Source organism: Perna viridis, chromosome 13 (genome assembly GCF_037379345.1).
Source record: "Perna viridis isolate PV_CMFRI_1.1 ecotype Kerala chromosome 13, ASM3737934v1, whole genome shotgun sequence".
Taxonomy (NCBI): domain Eukaryota; kingdom Metazoa; phylum Mollusca; class Bivalvia; order Mytilida; family Mytilidae; genus Perna; species Perna viridis.
Window position 1 is genome coordinate 11,210,941 of NC_142457.1, and position 17,484 is coordinate 11,228,424.

General features: G+C 34.0%; 1 protein-coding gene across 7 annotated transcripts in view; it reads left to right on the plus strand.

The window, feature by feature from the left end:
* The first annotated feature begins 8,268 nt into the window (after positions 1 to 8,268).
* Positions 8,269 to 17,484, plus strand: part of LOC148599566 (electroneutral sodium bicarbonate exchanger 1-like) — a 77,994-nt gene continuing 68,778 nt past the window's right edge. For 2 of the 7 annotated variants that reach the window (XM_088559105.1, XM_088559104.1), the window contains exon 1: positions 15,535 to 15,709. The gene's annotated coding sequence lies outside the window, so the exon portion shown is untranslated. Of the gene's footprint in view, positions 8,405 to 13,805; positions 13,945 to 15,533; positions 15,710 to 17,484 lie in introns of those variants that run through there. The other 5 variants (XM_088559101.1, XM_088559098.1, XM_088559097.1 and 2 more) reach the window with 5 other exon arrangements.

Sequence of the window (17,484 nt, forward strand, 5' to 3'; positions counted from 1 at the left end):
CCCATCGCAGATTTCATGCGCCTGTCCAGTCTGGTGTTGGTCGTTTAAAAATGTGTCCTTGTGTCGTTATATTACTTTTAATTTGATTTTGAAGAACCGTCGTCGATCAATGCCCGCGGACTTTATTACTGTGTTGTCTCGGCCATCCAGAGCTTACTTAAAGGTGTGTTTACACTTATTGAAGACCATTTGGTGATCTCTGAAAGTGTTGACTATTTTACACTGGTGAATTTGTTACGTTTCACAGCATCCGTTCTTTTTCTATGCTTTTAACGGGAAATCAGGAATTATAGAATTGTATTTTTCATGTAGCGCTCCGAATGAACTGCATTGGTGAATTTTTCCAGTAGTTTTCGATGGTTTAAACCACTATTTTCTCTTATGCATGTACTTTCGTGATTTTGTGGACAAATATTAACTAATTTTAATAGCCTATAACTCACAGTTTGGACATAATTCCCGGAATAGCACCAGCACTCAATGGAATCCGTTCTACTCTATTTATCATTTATTACACAAAAAAACGAACATTGCTCATGATAAACCAGCCAACCATGTAAAGCTAGATAACTCTTTATTTTCTGGATATACATGAACTTAAATGTACGTACAACTTCTCAAATCATAAAAAGATCATACATGCTCATTCATCTTAGAATTAAATTGTATATTTTCATTAAATTATGAGCCATATAAATAATTTCAAGTACATCCAAGTGAGGGTATTTTGTATCAAGTTGGCCCATAAATAATTTCGTGTTGTTACATGAGAAATAACTTAAAGTATTTTTCATCTTGAACCAAACACAATGAGCAAATTTGGTAGATTCTCTATGATCTTGGCAGTAAAATATTTTTATCATCGTCATCTTTTTCATATCTACATGTACATGTACATCTCTCCGTTCGGAAACAGTGTTGGCCAATAATTACTTGATCTGCCCGAACTGGTTAAAACAAAACTTATTTTTTTAAATTAAGCTACTGTGATCACTTTGTTCGTTTAAATTGTTCTTTAAGATGTGCCCAATTCTATTTGATATGGCTATTAAATTTTGGACAGGCGTTGTAAATAGAGTTATTTCCCTTACCACATGTCAAAAAACTCAGTTGGGTCTCGCTCAACTCACCAAAAAAAAGGAAAAATTAATAATAAATCTTACACCTACTGACCCTGTCTAGATTCTAGCTTTACCGATAGAAGTCTTCTGTTAAATATTTGGTAACACGTATATCAATCATTCAACATATCGGGCCTATATTCCCCTGCGCTCACAACAGAACAAGGTTAAGTGTGAACATTTTTTAGTCTACTCGATAAATACTTAAATTCATCATATTGAATGATACGAAAGTATGTTCACACTTTGTTTTTCCTTTTTAGAGGTTAGATTTATATCCAAATTCATATAAGCAGGTAGCTGTATGGTATTAAAATCCCTGTCAGACCGCAAGTCCATGTCAAAATTAACAGTAAGTTACCCCCCCCCCCCCCAAAAAAAAACAAAACAAAAACAAAAACAAAAAAAACAAAAAAACAAAAAACAAAAACAAAACAAAACACAAAACAAAACAACAAGAAAGGTAAAAAAAATCACACACACACACACACACACCTTGAAGGCATTAAAACCACTAAAGAAAAAGATGCACGCACTGATTTCATGATAATTACTATTTCATATGTTTATTGTGATATAATCAGCAACGAAGAAATTGGCACAGTTAGTATACTATTCCGTAGCGTAAGAACTCATTGTAACACAATTAACAGTAATATACAACAGCAATTCTTGAAGTGGGCTGCGAATCGCCAAAATTTATACTTGCGAGTATTGTATACATTGTATCAAATTTAACTAAACATGTGGTTCGTTTTCAATCTACTTAATTCGATACACGTCTTACGAATCATATCTTCTTTTTACTTCAATGACAATGGACGACTTTGCTGTTGCTGGTAGTCCGCCGCTTTTTAATCATTCTGCATTATATAAACAAATTACAGTCATGACCGTCATGAGTTTGATTTTGGTGGGTAAGGGCTGGTCACTCTGGATAAAGGGGACGGAAATTGGAATAAAAAAGTCGGGAAATCAGAGGGTAGTTTATTTTCTTTCACAATTGACAGAGAGAAGTTTGAATTTAAAGAAATGAAGGGAAAGAAGTTGGATTACCGAATATAGAGGGTAATGCAATTATTTTCACATTCCCAACATTTCTGGTATGTTGAAAATCATCGAAAGCACCGTGATGGTCTGTTTGAATTGTCATTCTGGTGACAAGGGCGACTATTGAGACCATTTGCATTAATGAGAAAAACAAGATAAATATAACGAAAAGTTTCGTAGCTTATAAACTCTTTTAGTCATCTCAACGGTTGGCACATCACGCATAATGATAATGGTATCCAAAAAATGTAAAATGTTCCAGTTTGCTGAAAGTCCATCGCATATGTTATTAAGGACGGAAATGTAAAATTTGTTAAAATAAAAGAAGTTTCCAGGCACGATTAGAAAGAGAAGTAGGTACCACAAGATGGGGTGTCGAAAAAGTTCTGATACATATAAAGGGGGGTTCGAATTTTGTTTTCTGATTTTTAAAGGGGCATTGAAGTGTTTTCCTGAAAAAAAAGATCAAAAGAGTGTTGAAATTTTATAAATTCTGAAAGAGGGGTCGTGAATTTGTTTTCTATCTAGACGGAGGGGATTTGAAAAAAATGAGAAAATTGGAGATGTCCCAAACCCCAACCCCCGAATACAAGTAAATGACTAATGGATAACGAATTTTCCTAGTTCTATAGGTTTAGTCTGTACCAAGCAAAGAGATCACAGCATCCAAACCAAAAATTTCGTTTAACCGTAAGTTTTGTAACTATGGTTACAATGCAGATATGTTGATTGAACAGGTCTTTATAAATTACCTAGAAGGGTTCCGGATTGAAGGATTTTCATTGGTTGGGATTACCTTATTTACATACAATAATCATAAAAAAACATTTATCATAAACACGTACACAACTTTCACTTGTTACTAGATGCATGATTGTAATACAAAATGTTTGAAATTGTAAGTTTTTTGTCAATGAAGCCACGGCTGAAATTGACCTAGGCATCCCGCGAAATCTTGCTTCGTTAAGCAGATATCATATTTTACAGTAGCACTCACAAGCATCCGCGATCAAGTTTCTAGGCACAGACCATAGTCGATGGAAAACAGCGAAACGTGAAAGGGAAGGAATAAAAATAACCATAAAATACATAGTTTATCAAAACCAGCATGCAAGAGAAACTCTGCATCTTTCATTTCATTTAGAAGTCCGTATAACAAGTTCGCACTATTTTACGACTTGTTTCATCGGACTGTTTGATCACGTGCATGGTGACAGTCAAACAGTCGCCAACCAGCCCATGCGTTACCTTAGGAGAAAAGTAATCTCATCGGTTCCCTGCAAGTCAATATCATAAGCGACCCTAGAAACCTGTGGAACAAAAATATTTGTCCGTGCCAGACTCGTAAGAGTAGTCAAGGACGTTAAAACCCCCTTAGTAGTAGAATAAAAATATTACCGGGTTAATTGTCAGGTTAAGAAGAAAAGTCGCTATTAGGTTTTTTTAAAGATGGGTAACTTCACAAAAGCATCACTTAATGGAGACACCATTCTTTCGTCATAAATCCCGCATGAGTCGCGAAGATGTTTTGATTATCTTATTAAAAAGTTTGTTTTTTTCTACACCTGTGGCCACCGTTAAACAGTACCTTAGCACCATTCAAATAATTGTTTACTTTTGTTTAAAAATGTCTATACTTCACTACCACTGTCATTTAATACTTTTGAACAAAGTATGCCATTTCTTTTTTTCTTTCAAATACCGTTTCAGAGATCATCAACTTAAAATCATATGCAATACTTTAAAGTACATGCATTATTTCAGTCATTCTATATTTTAAATCAGATTCAATTTATAAAATATTGTAATTATGGAAAAAAATTTAAATTATCAATGTACAATAATTGTAGTCTTCTTTGCACTGAGTTACCTTATATATAGATAAGAAACTATAATTAGCTCTTTTATGATGCTTTGTCCTTTTTTTTTTTTGCTGTTTACAACATGATTAAAGTCATGTTACTAACTTAAAAAGGTTTGAACAACATCAAAAATATAGATATTGTATATCATACATATGTACCAACGAACATGCTGCACAAAGCTCTTTATTACATATTGTTACATGTAAATAGTATCAGAATCATTGTAACAAGCTCAGTTTCTATAATTATATTCCTATTATTATTTGTTATCTTACCACATAAACACATAACAATTAACAACACCAGTTGGAAAATGTATAACATATTAGTTCTTGTTTTAGTTGGTAAAGATTTTATTCACCAAAAGTCTTATGGAATATTTCACACCAATGCAGTTAATTAGAATGGACTTACTAATTTTCTGATTTAGCAATCGAGCATATGGAATCCAAAAGTACTGAAAGATCCAAGTTTTTGAATACCCTTTTGAGAGTCTCGGGGCTGCTCCTTATTGGGATTTTGTTAGTAACTGTATTTAGTACTGTAGAGGGGACTAGACAGAATCCAGCCGTGGGTAATCGGATAGAACTCAGAATATGTTCTACTACTTGTTGGGCTGCTGTGTTGATGCTCTTGTCCGTTTATTTGGTTATTTAATTCATATTGATGATAATTAGACAGCAAAAAGGCAAATTCACATGCTTTGACTGGATTCAACAGTTGTTTAGCTATAAAAGCCTATAATGCACTTATGTGACTTGGGGAGAACCCTAATTTTAAAGCCATTTAGACATAAAAGTATAAAAATTTGTTCAATTCTACGATAAGCAGAAGCAAATGCTTTGTAGTGAAATTGATGGAACAGAAAAAAAACATGGGAGATTGTTTTAACATGTATATTTGTATCATCAAATTTATGTGTCTGAAAAGTTAAAAGGGTTGTGGGTAATTTTTCGTCCATTTGTTTTGTCTAGGTGCCTTGACTGTTCGGTTTATAAACCATCTTTTGAAAAAAGCTTTGTGTCTAACAGCGTAAAAGTAAAAATTCAACAAGAATTTTAATTCTGTGAGCAAGGGCTCACTAGTTATACCCCCGCTTTCAACGACGATGTAAGGAAAATAAACAGTCCTCGGTAAGCGGGAAGTTGTTGTCGATTTATTTGTTCAAAAAAGGACCGTGCCATATAGTCAACAGAAAATAAAACAAACCTCTCGGTAAACAGAAAGTTGTTGTTGAATTTTCCCAAAAATGAATCCCAGTATAAAGCATAACTAAGGGAATGGATTACAATTTCAAGCCACTGTGATGAGTAGTTGCAGAGAAAAACCGCGACAAAAATGTCAACTTTCAAAAAATAAAGTAAAGAATAAAGTAAATAAAGTCCTCGATTAACAGAAAGTTGTTGTCGATTTTTCCAATTATTATATCCTACCATATGACATACCAAAGTACGAATATATTGTGTTAAACCTCAAGACATTTTGATCAGTAAGTTTCAACGAAAATTTCAACTTGTAAAATATAATGTTAAAATAAACAAAGTCCTCGGTAGACAGGAATTTTTGAAGATAAATCCCACTATTTTGCACAACTACAGGAAGAATATATCTAAATTTCAAACCACTGTGATGAGTAGATGCTTAGAAAAGTGCGACGAAAATTTCAACTTTCAAAATATAATTTAAAAGTAAAAAATAAACAAAGTCCTCGCTAAACTGGAAGCTGTGGTCGATTTATTCGAAAACGAATACAATCAAATGGCATACCTACGGAAAGAATGTTTTAAAATTTCAAACTGCTCTGGTAATTAACTGCTTAGAAAACTGTGAAGTAAAACGTGTTACGGAAAAATGGAAACACGGACAAGGGTAAAACTGTATACCCGTCTCCTCCGAAACAGAGGTTTAAAAATTACTTTCTCTATTTAAATATCATACAATCCATTTTTTTATTATTAAAAATATGAACAGAGCAAACTATGAAGGCCTTCATTGACTCAGTACAGTAGTACTTTGGTTTTATTCTGAAACACAAGGACAAAGTCATTTATTTTCTTTACAACGCAAACCAATAGTCAACGTTAAATCCGAAACTGTTGTACGAGTTAATACAAGAGAAATACGTTCAGGAGGGCACAATGAGCCTTTCTCTAATAATTGGTAGTATTGCAAGCTGTATAAAAAAACTACTCAACATACGAATCAAGTGAAATCAGTAAAAAGAAGGGATACACTTAATGCATAATGTTCACACGATATTTTATCATTCATACTTCTGAATCAGTTGTCCGATCTATTACTGCTGTGAATTGCGGTTATAAATAACTGAGACAAACCCACAAGGCTCAATATTTTGCGTACAAATGTATGTTAAGTATGTTAATTTTCGAGATTAAGATGATCAAAGGTTAAATTTACTTTGCGTATATTTAGAAACTGGTTTCAGTACAAAATATCTACAATTATCAATGGGTGTTTCTTTAGAAAGCCCCTCCCCCTTTTGGAAAATTTGGTTAATTAAAAAAAAACAATTTTTGAACTAATAAACGAAAAGATTGGACACCCTCTCCCTTATAGATTTATTTAACCTTTCCTGGATTATATAATTCATGCGATAATATCCTTTGTTTGCCAAGCTCCAAACAGTGGCAGACGTTCGTTTCCTCTCATACTAACTGCTGCATAGGCCTTCCGAGATTCTCGAGCGTTATTCAAATCATACGTCGTATGACAATCGGATTACGTCGGGTAAATTCTTGCAATTTTGGAGAGTTCTGGCTGCAGTAGACTGTTTCCCGGTCGCAATATGCAGTATGAGAGTGTATTGTTAGTAGCTAATACATGTACCTGGAACGTAGTCCCGGGAACCAGAATATGGCTGCAGCGTCTAGCTTGAATTTCGAACGTCAGACGCTGTTCAGAACTTGATTGTTTGCCTGATTCTTACATGGGTTTGTATACAATACGGAAGTCAACAACGTCAGTCGATGATTACGTCAATTAGGCAGATTTTAGAGCGCTATTGTTCTCTAATTGATGATAATACAAGGAAATAAATGCAGTTTTTGAGAAGAAATTGATTTTTGATAGAGATTATTTCAGTACAACTGATATTTTCGCTTATTAAGCAATTAGAAAGTTCCAATTATTGAATAGATCGGTAATTTTATTTCTTCATTTTGTATCGACAACTCTCAATCTTTCTAGAGATGCAAATTGTTATACTTCCACGTTACCGTGGTGTACAAATTACGTCCTGTCTAAAAGTGTATAGTGAACCACACTCCATAAATTGGAATTATAACTTTAAAGTTCTTATGGATGCCGTGGATGACTGCGCAAGAAAATGGATAAAACGATAACAAGAAGACATTGATTCTTTGCCAGAGTGTCTAAAGGCCGTGAGGTCTTTAATATTGAAACGAATGCAAGTTTTAAGTAGGTCAATGAGCGTCAATGCTACATCAGATTTCAAAGGCCCCGATGTACCAAAAATATTTATATCATACATGACAAATATGTTGTCGTGCCAGCAAACAAAGCCCAAAACAACACTGTTTCTGTCTGAAAAACGTATTACATCCAATGTTTATTATCAGAGGTAGTCGTAGAAAATAATAGCAGTGATTTGACATGTACTGCCACTACACTCTCTCAGTTTTTCTTTGAAAAAAAAACGGATTATACCTGTCGAACAGAGGAAGGTACGGGTTAGAACTCCTTTCTTGTTGGAAAATTTTTGTCAATTTTGTGCTAAATTTTGGCAAAAAATATATATAGCCTGGCAATCCATTTAAGAATTTCTGGATCTGAAACCCCGTTTTATAAATTTTAGATCACTCTTTTATTTCAATAAAAATAAGTTTCGTAATTTTAATTAATTGACGAAAAACTGTCTGCGGACTAAATCCTGCCGACATGAAATATCAGATATTTTCAAAATGTTCTTGTTCTACAAAAATTTGTTTTTCATGCGACCAACAAAATGTGCAGTTAAATCATATCTTAAATTTATCATGTGAGTTACCAAGTTTTGTTTTTGTTATTCGCTAATAAATGATGCATTTTGGATATCATCATAGATCAATAATAAGACCATTGTCTGATGCATGCATTTCAGAATATAGTTAACGTTTAATAAAACCATTGCCGTTTCAATATTCAAACCACGTGCTTTCAGAATATTAAACTAACACATCATCTATATATAGGCATTTCCATTTCGAAATAGATTTAACCTTCCTTATTATATTATCAATAAGCGAAAATAGAATTCCAAGCATGAACTTTTACGCATTATATTTAGTTGGACGGCCTTCATCGAAGCCACGTGTAACTCGGGATAGAACCTTAGATTTATAACGTTCGGTAAGTTGGAATAACGCTAAGTTTATTGTATGTATCATAGCCTGCCCTATCATACAGAGAGGGGACCCGCTCCAGTAGATTCCAGTCATTTCTATATAATCAATCAACATTTCAAAGCAAAAGCGCATCCTTTCTGGATCCTTGTATGGGATCTAACTCGATTTCATTTCAAATGCATCAAAATTTTAACAGCTTGATAAAATGAAATTATTTTATATTTTTAAACATTTGGATTATTACTAACGAGCAACGGTGATCATAGATCAATGTCACACGTGTAACAATAGCATATACATTGAAAGTGTCCTATGTAAGGAACGGCTATTTTAAATTTTTCTAGGAGACACTACTTGGACTGAGGTCCAAATTATTCCACTTTTTTCCATGTAATCAATCCAAGGAAATTTATTTCGAGCTTTGTCTCAGAGGCTTGCTCTCATTATCAAACATGCACCCCGACTAGTATCACTATCAAATATACTGTCCCAAGGCACTAGTATAGTATTTTATATAGTCGTGCTGCATATTCGATAGTGGCACTCTTCACGCTGACGTACTCCCAAACAATTAGAGTGTGGAAACTCTCTCGGGGCCACGTGGGGTCTGGGATCGAGTAGGCCAGAGCGTCAACAGAGCAGCCCAGCCGCTAGTACAGACAGAAACCTACCCGAGTTAATTTATCTCCCATTTCATTGTGATTTTCGTCTGTCGGGATGGAAATGGCTGCAATAGGGCATTGTCGGTTCTGACACGGAAAATGGTCGAATATGAACGACATTCACTTGTTGATAATATATGACTGGCGGAAAGTGTTTTCTACATGTATGGTGAACAGGAAACGACAAGTGTAGATCGTGCCGTTTGCTTGACAGATTTGTAAAACGATGATTTCTTTGGATGGATATGTTGTGAAAATTTCTTATATAGACCCTTTTGTGCTAACTGTGGGATAGTCGCTGAGCATGCGTAGAGCATGCTCAATATACACTTCTGCGAGGAAAATTCTTTTGTTCTACCCAAGCCCTACCTCGCGGAAGTGTATAGTGACTGTATACTGAGCATGCTCATCAACTTACTACAAAAGGGTCTATTGGTGGTAAACTGTGGTGCCCTGACGATATTTGGATTATGCGTTTTAATTTTATGGTAAGTATTTCTAGTTTCCTAGAAAGTAAAAATTATTTTCCTCCGATTTCGCATATAGAAGTAATCCCCTTAAACATAAAATTTTACCGTTGAAGACACAACACAAGTACACTATTGAGTAAACAAAAAGGGTCAAAGGTTGTTATATAGAACGAACATGTACTGTCATATACAAATGTAGCTTCATTCTTGATTTTGAACTAGCATTTTTTCTTAAAGTGCATCCACATAGCACAGGCACTTCTTTCTATCAATGTTCACAAATACCCTGTGAAGATTTTTTCCCAGGGTACATGTACAAATGTACGCGTGGATTGTAATAGAAACAAGACTTAGTGCATACGGTCCGTATCTGTAATTTATTCATTGTAACATGAATCTTCTTTTTTCCTTTGATCTTTTTATGGAATAATTTAGAGACGACAAGCATGTACCAAAATGTATGCTCTAAATTGAAGCAACCAAATAATATTGCATGAAAGGTCACATGGGCCTATATAATGCAATGAGGAAACAGCCATGAAATAATCAAAACACTAAAACCAATATTGCATGGGTAAGCTCCGCCTCTTTGGGAAAAGATTACGCCTACAAAAAAGCACACATACAAATGTCAATTTTATTAGGTTTCAACTGGTTATGGAGTTTTGAGACTTGTTATATGCCTACATATTGTAGAAAATTGTAAATATGGAAAAATAAATAGATTTTGTTTACATTTGGGCCAAAAAAGGGGGTCCATGCCCCGAATAGTTGTGTTTAAAAGCCTTCAAAAAGACAATTAGCGTAAATCAGTCTAATTCAATTAAAAAATACACACCTGAGAGAGAACCAAATCATCGCTTTCTACATTTTCAATGAAAGCCAATCTGGTAGAGAGAATGCTTCTGCCATACTGCCTACTGTGCGGGTTATTAGATTTTCCCGCCAAACGTTTTTTTTTTCTGCACGGACTGTCATGGGCGTGTCATTCATGTTACAAATCATTTATAGCAACGCCTTCCTCGTTAGCCAAATAAACTTCTCACGCTGCGCGTTCGAAAGTTTATTTGTCTAACTCGGAATACTATGCTATAAATATAACTTATTTTACAAATATGATTGGCAATTGAAAATGATTATTTTCAATTCCCTAGTATTTCTTAAATATTAAACATAGTACATGTACACTGCAACAACTGGCAAGTATTCTTTTCAGGTTTACAAGTAGTAAATTTCTCTATTTCCTTAATGTTATATTTATTTAATATTTTCCTTGTTTTCCATAATAGGATTTTCGTATCTGTTATATTGGTAGCATTGATATGTAGCTATGCTTGTACATGTTTGTATTCAACATATATATCTATAGTAACTGTTAACTATTTTATCTAAATATACATACATGTATACTATTGTTATAAATACAGTCAGTATTACTATATATTGCAGTTGTTATTTTACAGGGAAAGTACTGATAAGTGTGATAGAACAGGTTATGTCGGATTGGATCAACATGTGTTTATACCTAGATGAACAGCAATAGAAGGAACATATTTATCAAATTTGTGAAGAAGTCAAGAACCGTGTTAAGAATACTTGTCTATATTGTTGAGGGGTCTACCTTTACGGTCGTGTCAAACTGCATTCGGGGAAGCCTTAAATTCCTTGTTGAATTAGAATTAGTTAATATTAGGCATCATACACTTGCAAAAAGGATGAAACTTGCAAAAATTTTTAAATTGTGGGTAATCGTATTATAGTATTTATACATGTACATAGATAGATTCAATAATTTTTATGAGAAAGAGGCGTGAGATGCATGCTTTCAGCTTTACGAAAAGATTCATGTCTACTCTAGATTAGGTTGATATTAATAAAAAAAAATTAAAACAGGGTAAGGAAAGGTTTGTATTAATTTTGGGTTTTGGACGAATGCCGCGTAGTTCTCTGACCAACCAAAATTATGTCGCCATCGGGATAATTCTCGGTGCCGTGTCCTGCACAATTGGTGCACATGTGTAGTGTAATTGCCTTTAGTAGGACATACTCTGAGATCTTCGGTGAGGTATCCCGAAGGCTTGGCTTCGCTACCTCCAACTACTAACAGACATCTACTAACACAATCCCCGCAAGGGGAGGTCGTGCGAGAACCGCAAGGATAGTCAAGACCGTATAAACCACCAATCGGTATCGGTTCGATAGTGGGAGCAAGCACCTGTGGCTTGACTGAGTGATTACACCATCTTTTATTGCAACATATGTTTAGTAACATTTTATTGGATCATCTCTCGTTCACAGCTAGCATCCAATAATGATTATTTTATTCTGTGTACAACTACATATGACGTTACATCTTCAAATAAATATCTACAATAATCCATTTAACGATTTTCTTAATATTAGTTGCCAAAGAACGTATAGAAAGTACACCTTCAGCTTTTTTTTTAAGTTTGATTGTCTCCCTTTTAAACTATCTTAGTTCATTTTTATACCGAACAGTTTAGGAGTAGTTGCGTTTCCAAGTAGCAAGACGGACAGACGGACAGTCAAGTATACACACCCCTTAAACTCTGGTGTTGCACGGTAAAAAGGAGAGTGGTATCTATAAAACTACATTTTATGAGACATTATGGGATCAAGCGGGTTTCCTATCAAGAATAAAGAGGGGTTAATTTTTTATGGTTTCTTTTTGAAATAATGAAATGGACTTTTTTTTGTTTCTATTAAGGCTGTGCAAAGGCTTGATTTCAAGTTCTTTCCTGACGGCACCAAGTCGCCTCAATATCTAAATTTAGCCTTTCTGAAACTTGTAGAGACCAACGGTTTGTAAAGCATAAGCGTAATACATGTATACATGTATATTACCATTTTGGTTGATCCCTTCTTATTTTTTCCCCTGTCTGTTCATCTGTCCGTACATTTTTTTCTTTTCTAATCTAGTAATTATATATATAGTATTTGGGGTAATATTTTACCTGACGCTGATGGCTATACACCACTTGTAGTTCGAAGCTCTGCAGCTTTCCATAACCTTGTTAAGTTATGTTATATTATATACAAGCACTTATACATTCCAGCAACTTAGTTATACAAATCATATGTCAGTGATACGATACATTGTCCTGCATTAACCAAGTTAACATTCTCAAGAGGTCATTTTGGGAAGAGTATGATAAAAAATAATTATAATGAAAGTAATGTACATACAATCAAATTAAACAAAGCAACTATTAATTTTGTGGTTTAAGAAAATAGTACAATACAACAATTACGATTACTTCTACTTATGTAAGAGATTGGAATTTCGTTCTCCGAAACCGTATAGATGCATGGGATGGCATGAAATCGAAAATAACTTGCAAGCCAATCTCTCTATAGGCGTTTGTGGTGTGCAATATACCCTTTCGTGTTAACTGTGGGATACTAGTAGTTGATGAGCATGCTTAATATACACCTCCGCAAGGAAAATTCTTTTGTTCTATTAAAGATAATTTAACGTATGCTTATTCGACTGTCCTCTATTTAACACAAAAACACAGTATCAACTTAATCCATCGTCACATCAACACAATACGCAACTATCAGTTTTCAAACTTGTAAGCGTGTTTTATCAACAGATAAAAAAGATAACTCATCCCAGTTCTAATTTCATAACGACCCTGGATTCTTGTATTTTTTACATTAAAGATATTCGTAGATGATTCACACGAAACGTATATTTAATTTCTCATACGCGTTAAAGTACCTGATGTAAATGTATACAAACAGTCTTGAATCATGTTAAATTCGCCATGTGATATTTTGCATTATACTGTATATAATCTAAACAACTATGGGAATGAGCGTTCTTATTAGAAACACTTGTATAGTATATACAAATGTGCATGTATGTACTGATACAAGTACATGTATAGCAACAACAAAAAATCGTGAAAATACACATAAAGAACAAAATAATATATGAGACGGAATGGAAGTAGCATTTTAATTGCAGAATCGGATTGTTGCTTAGTATGATTGTGTTAAAAGCAATGAAGCAAAGCACAGTTTTTATATGTATGAAGTAAACGTATGGAGGATAAATAAAGGACAATAGAAAAAAAACAAAATCAAAGGGAAACGACTAAATAAACGGAAAACAGATGCACAAAACATGAAATAACCAAAATAAGATATACAATTAAACCTAAACAAACCTATAATTAAAACGGCACTAAACATTTGGAACATGATCCATGTGCACCGATAGGAAAAGTATCCTAACCTTTTCTAGAAACGCCCGTCCAGACCATTACTAGAACCAGGTACGGGATATTCATAATCCGGGACAAAGACGAGACGAACAGACACTAAATCATAGATGAGAAGCCCCGACTCCATTGAAAACTGCGAATCTGTTGGACGAGGAAAAGGTAAATGTATACTATTTTTATATTGTTGTCTCCGTCAAAGACCTTGCGAGGAACCTATAACATTAATATATCCAAAAGACGAGTAGTTTTTCGATATATGATTCAACTAAGATATTCAAATATCACCGTTGATGTGTAAATGCTATTGTCGAAATGTTAGGAATAAATTGCAAATCTCATATTTTGATCGCATTCCAGTGGTTGATCAAGGGGGAGAGTTCCGTGTGTTGCACTGACCCCCCCCCCCGCTCCGTTCTGTCTTGTTTACAATTTGCGTTATGTTCAAATTGTTGGCACAGAAATTAGCATATTATAGACTGGAATCCCCTCTTCCTTTTAATTTTTCTGGATCGGAACATCTTTTTACAAATTTTAAAAATCTTTTTAAAAATTACATTTTTATTTTTGTCAATAAATATATTGCATTCATTAAATGATCGATACGGAAGAATACTTATGGGCCTTTTAAGATCTATATAATCCTTACAAGGACATGGTATGTCATACCCGGAAAATCCTCACGTACACAATAATATGTAATTACTGTATAACAGTACATAACCATTGCCAATGGACACTCATTAATCCATGCGTGTTTACGAGTGGTCTTGCATATGTAGCTGGTGCATTCTGAAATAATTACGTTTTGGCAGAATGATTTGTAATAATAAATCTGTTTTTGAATAAAAACTCGACCCACATAATAAGAAAGAAATTTTCTGCTTTTGATCACTGAAAGACGCATCCTTTTTCGATGGTCTGGAATCAGTTTATCACGTCCTCGTGTTTTGATCAATATTGTGCACATATGTGCATTGGGTCAATTCGAAAATATTTACCAACCCGGTACTAGCTGACCCTTCTAGAAGTGCTCCCAGATCTCCATTTTCGTACCACTAACATACGTATCGAGTGCATGTTTCATTAACACTGATGTCGGTAGCTTAGCATTTTACTACTTGTACTACTTTTTCTTGTCGAAATTTAATGCAAAATTCAGAGGCGGATCCAGATATTCTCAAAAGAAGGCCCCACCTGATTGGCCTTAGAGGGGTCCGGCTCTGTCATTGCTTAGTGATTTCTCATATATACTAAATTTTTCGTATATAAGGGGGCCGGGGCCCTTGGGGTCTTCCTTGTATCCGCCTATAAAATCGTAATTTATTAAATGTGCATGTATGCACTGATTAAATAGTATTGTCAAAATAAAGTTCTGTATCATACCTTATCGAATTTCCTCTGACCCTGCAACCTTTTTCCTTTCTGATAAGTCGTATAAATATCAACATCCAAAGAAAATTATGGAGAAGGACTGCAGGTTCAGAGTGAGTTCCCACTTGTATACATGTATGTCACTCCGAATAGTTTTACTGCTACAATGTACATTTATTATATGTCCTGCGTGTTTAAGTTAACTTCATAATTCAGTTCAGCGAAAATTAGTCTTATACACAAATTCAGTTTGGCTGACTTTATATTAATGAAAAAAAAAAAAAAAAAAACAACAGAAATTCTAATTGCATTTTCATTCACTGAATAAATTTTAGGTACGTTGTTGTATTATACGATCTAACAAATTAAGTGGGTATTCAACTCGAGCTAATGTATTTGGCACCCGTTTCCGGCGGTTCAGATGTCACGCTCGCCTAGTGAAAGAACTTACTTATTGAACCGAATTTAACCAGAGTATGCTAATTAATTATTTATGAAATTTACCTCCGTTTTTAGAGAAAATATTTTACTACAGGAAATACACATAACAATCGTAAGTTTCAGTATAAAAAACGAAACATTTGCAATGTTATTGAACAAGTTCAAATCATTGAATGAGGTCTTTTTTTGACGTCAGTGAATGTGTTTAACAATCACGCATGTTTCATGTGTTCAGAGTCTGAGAGGTCGATATTGTGGGGGTGAAAACTCAATAGAGTGGGTCAGTTGAAAAATAATTCGAATTTATTAGACTGACTTCTATTTTAAAGAACAGTTTTGTTTTTATCAGCATCCCCATCATTAGAAATCTATTAATAAGAACTCCTCCTCATTACTTGGTAATCAGGTTAGTTACAGTAGCTCAGATGGGAGTAGCTGATTTTGTTCAAGAAAAACAGGAACTTTTGTCCTAAAATGTAGTAAGATTTCTGACATGACACAATGTCAATGATCATGTAGTGTTGTACATTTTGTACATGTACAAAAGAAAAGGTACATGTCATTTACATGTATGATTTAAAACAAATCAATATTGTATTTCTGTTCTAAGGTAAATGTTGTTTCACACACTTTTTGTTTTTTTTTTTTCTCACATTTACCTTATCCATGTCTATTGTATCACAAGTTTATCATGTAAGTTGCTATTTAAACTCAAATTTGTTATAGTGCTACAAAATATATGCCACAGTAATATTACAGCTTAAAAACTTAATCTTGTAATGTTGAATTAGGGCCTTGTATAACACAAATCACATTTACATGTACATGTATATTTGGACATGAATTCCCCAGTATTCATTCAGTGACCATACATTATGGAATTCTACTATCTGTCCATCTTTCAACATACATTGTACAACGTAGCTTGCAATGTTATAACTAAACTCAGCAAAGCATGGGTAGAATTTGATTTTTTTCTTGCATGTGCATTAACTGTGAGGGAAGTCCCCATTGTTACTGATTTTTTTCCTCATCTACTGAGTTTTGGGACTTAAAGCACTGAAAAGGAGGGCCTTGCATACACTATTCATTTTACATGTACATACATTTTTTGGATGTATGCATTTACTTGTATACATGTACTAGTAAATTTTGACCTGGTGTGGTTCCAAGTTCTTGGCACAATACATTTTATGAACATGTTTGTGCATATACATCATTGTAACATATAACTTAAATGTTCAATGATAAAATTTTTATTTAGATATTAATTCAACAGCCATTCAGTTAGACTTTATACAGTAGTTTTATTTTTACGGTATCTTTTAATTAGTGTACAGTGGTGTTAGAAACTTACAAAAATGTTAGATTTCTGCATGGAGATTAGAAAAATTGAAATAGAAAAATGTAGTACATGTAATGCTTGATATCCCCTGATTTCATGTAAACATACATTGTACCTTGAACCTTGCATGAATTGTGTCAAAGTTTCTATTCCACAATACAAAGTACACTACTTTCAACACTAATTTTAATTTCTTCACTCTTCACAGTGGACACTGATTGAGTGGAGTCACAGTGTCTCCACCCAACACAGTGGAGTCACCATTTCAAAATATACTTGTAGTTTAATTCTTATGTTTACATGACAAAATTCGTTAAATGATTCATGAAGTTTGAAAATCATTTGAGTTACATAGACACATTAAAAGAAAAGTATTGGAATGGGGTAATTTTATCTAAGTTTTTAATGTAGTAGAGACACAGTGGAGGAAAATTATGATCCTGTTGTTAGGAGTGGAGAAATTAAAATTGTGGTTGGTGGGATTTTACATGTAGTAACCTTTTTTTAAAGATATTTTTATTTAATAAAGAAAACTTGATTGG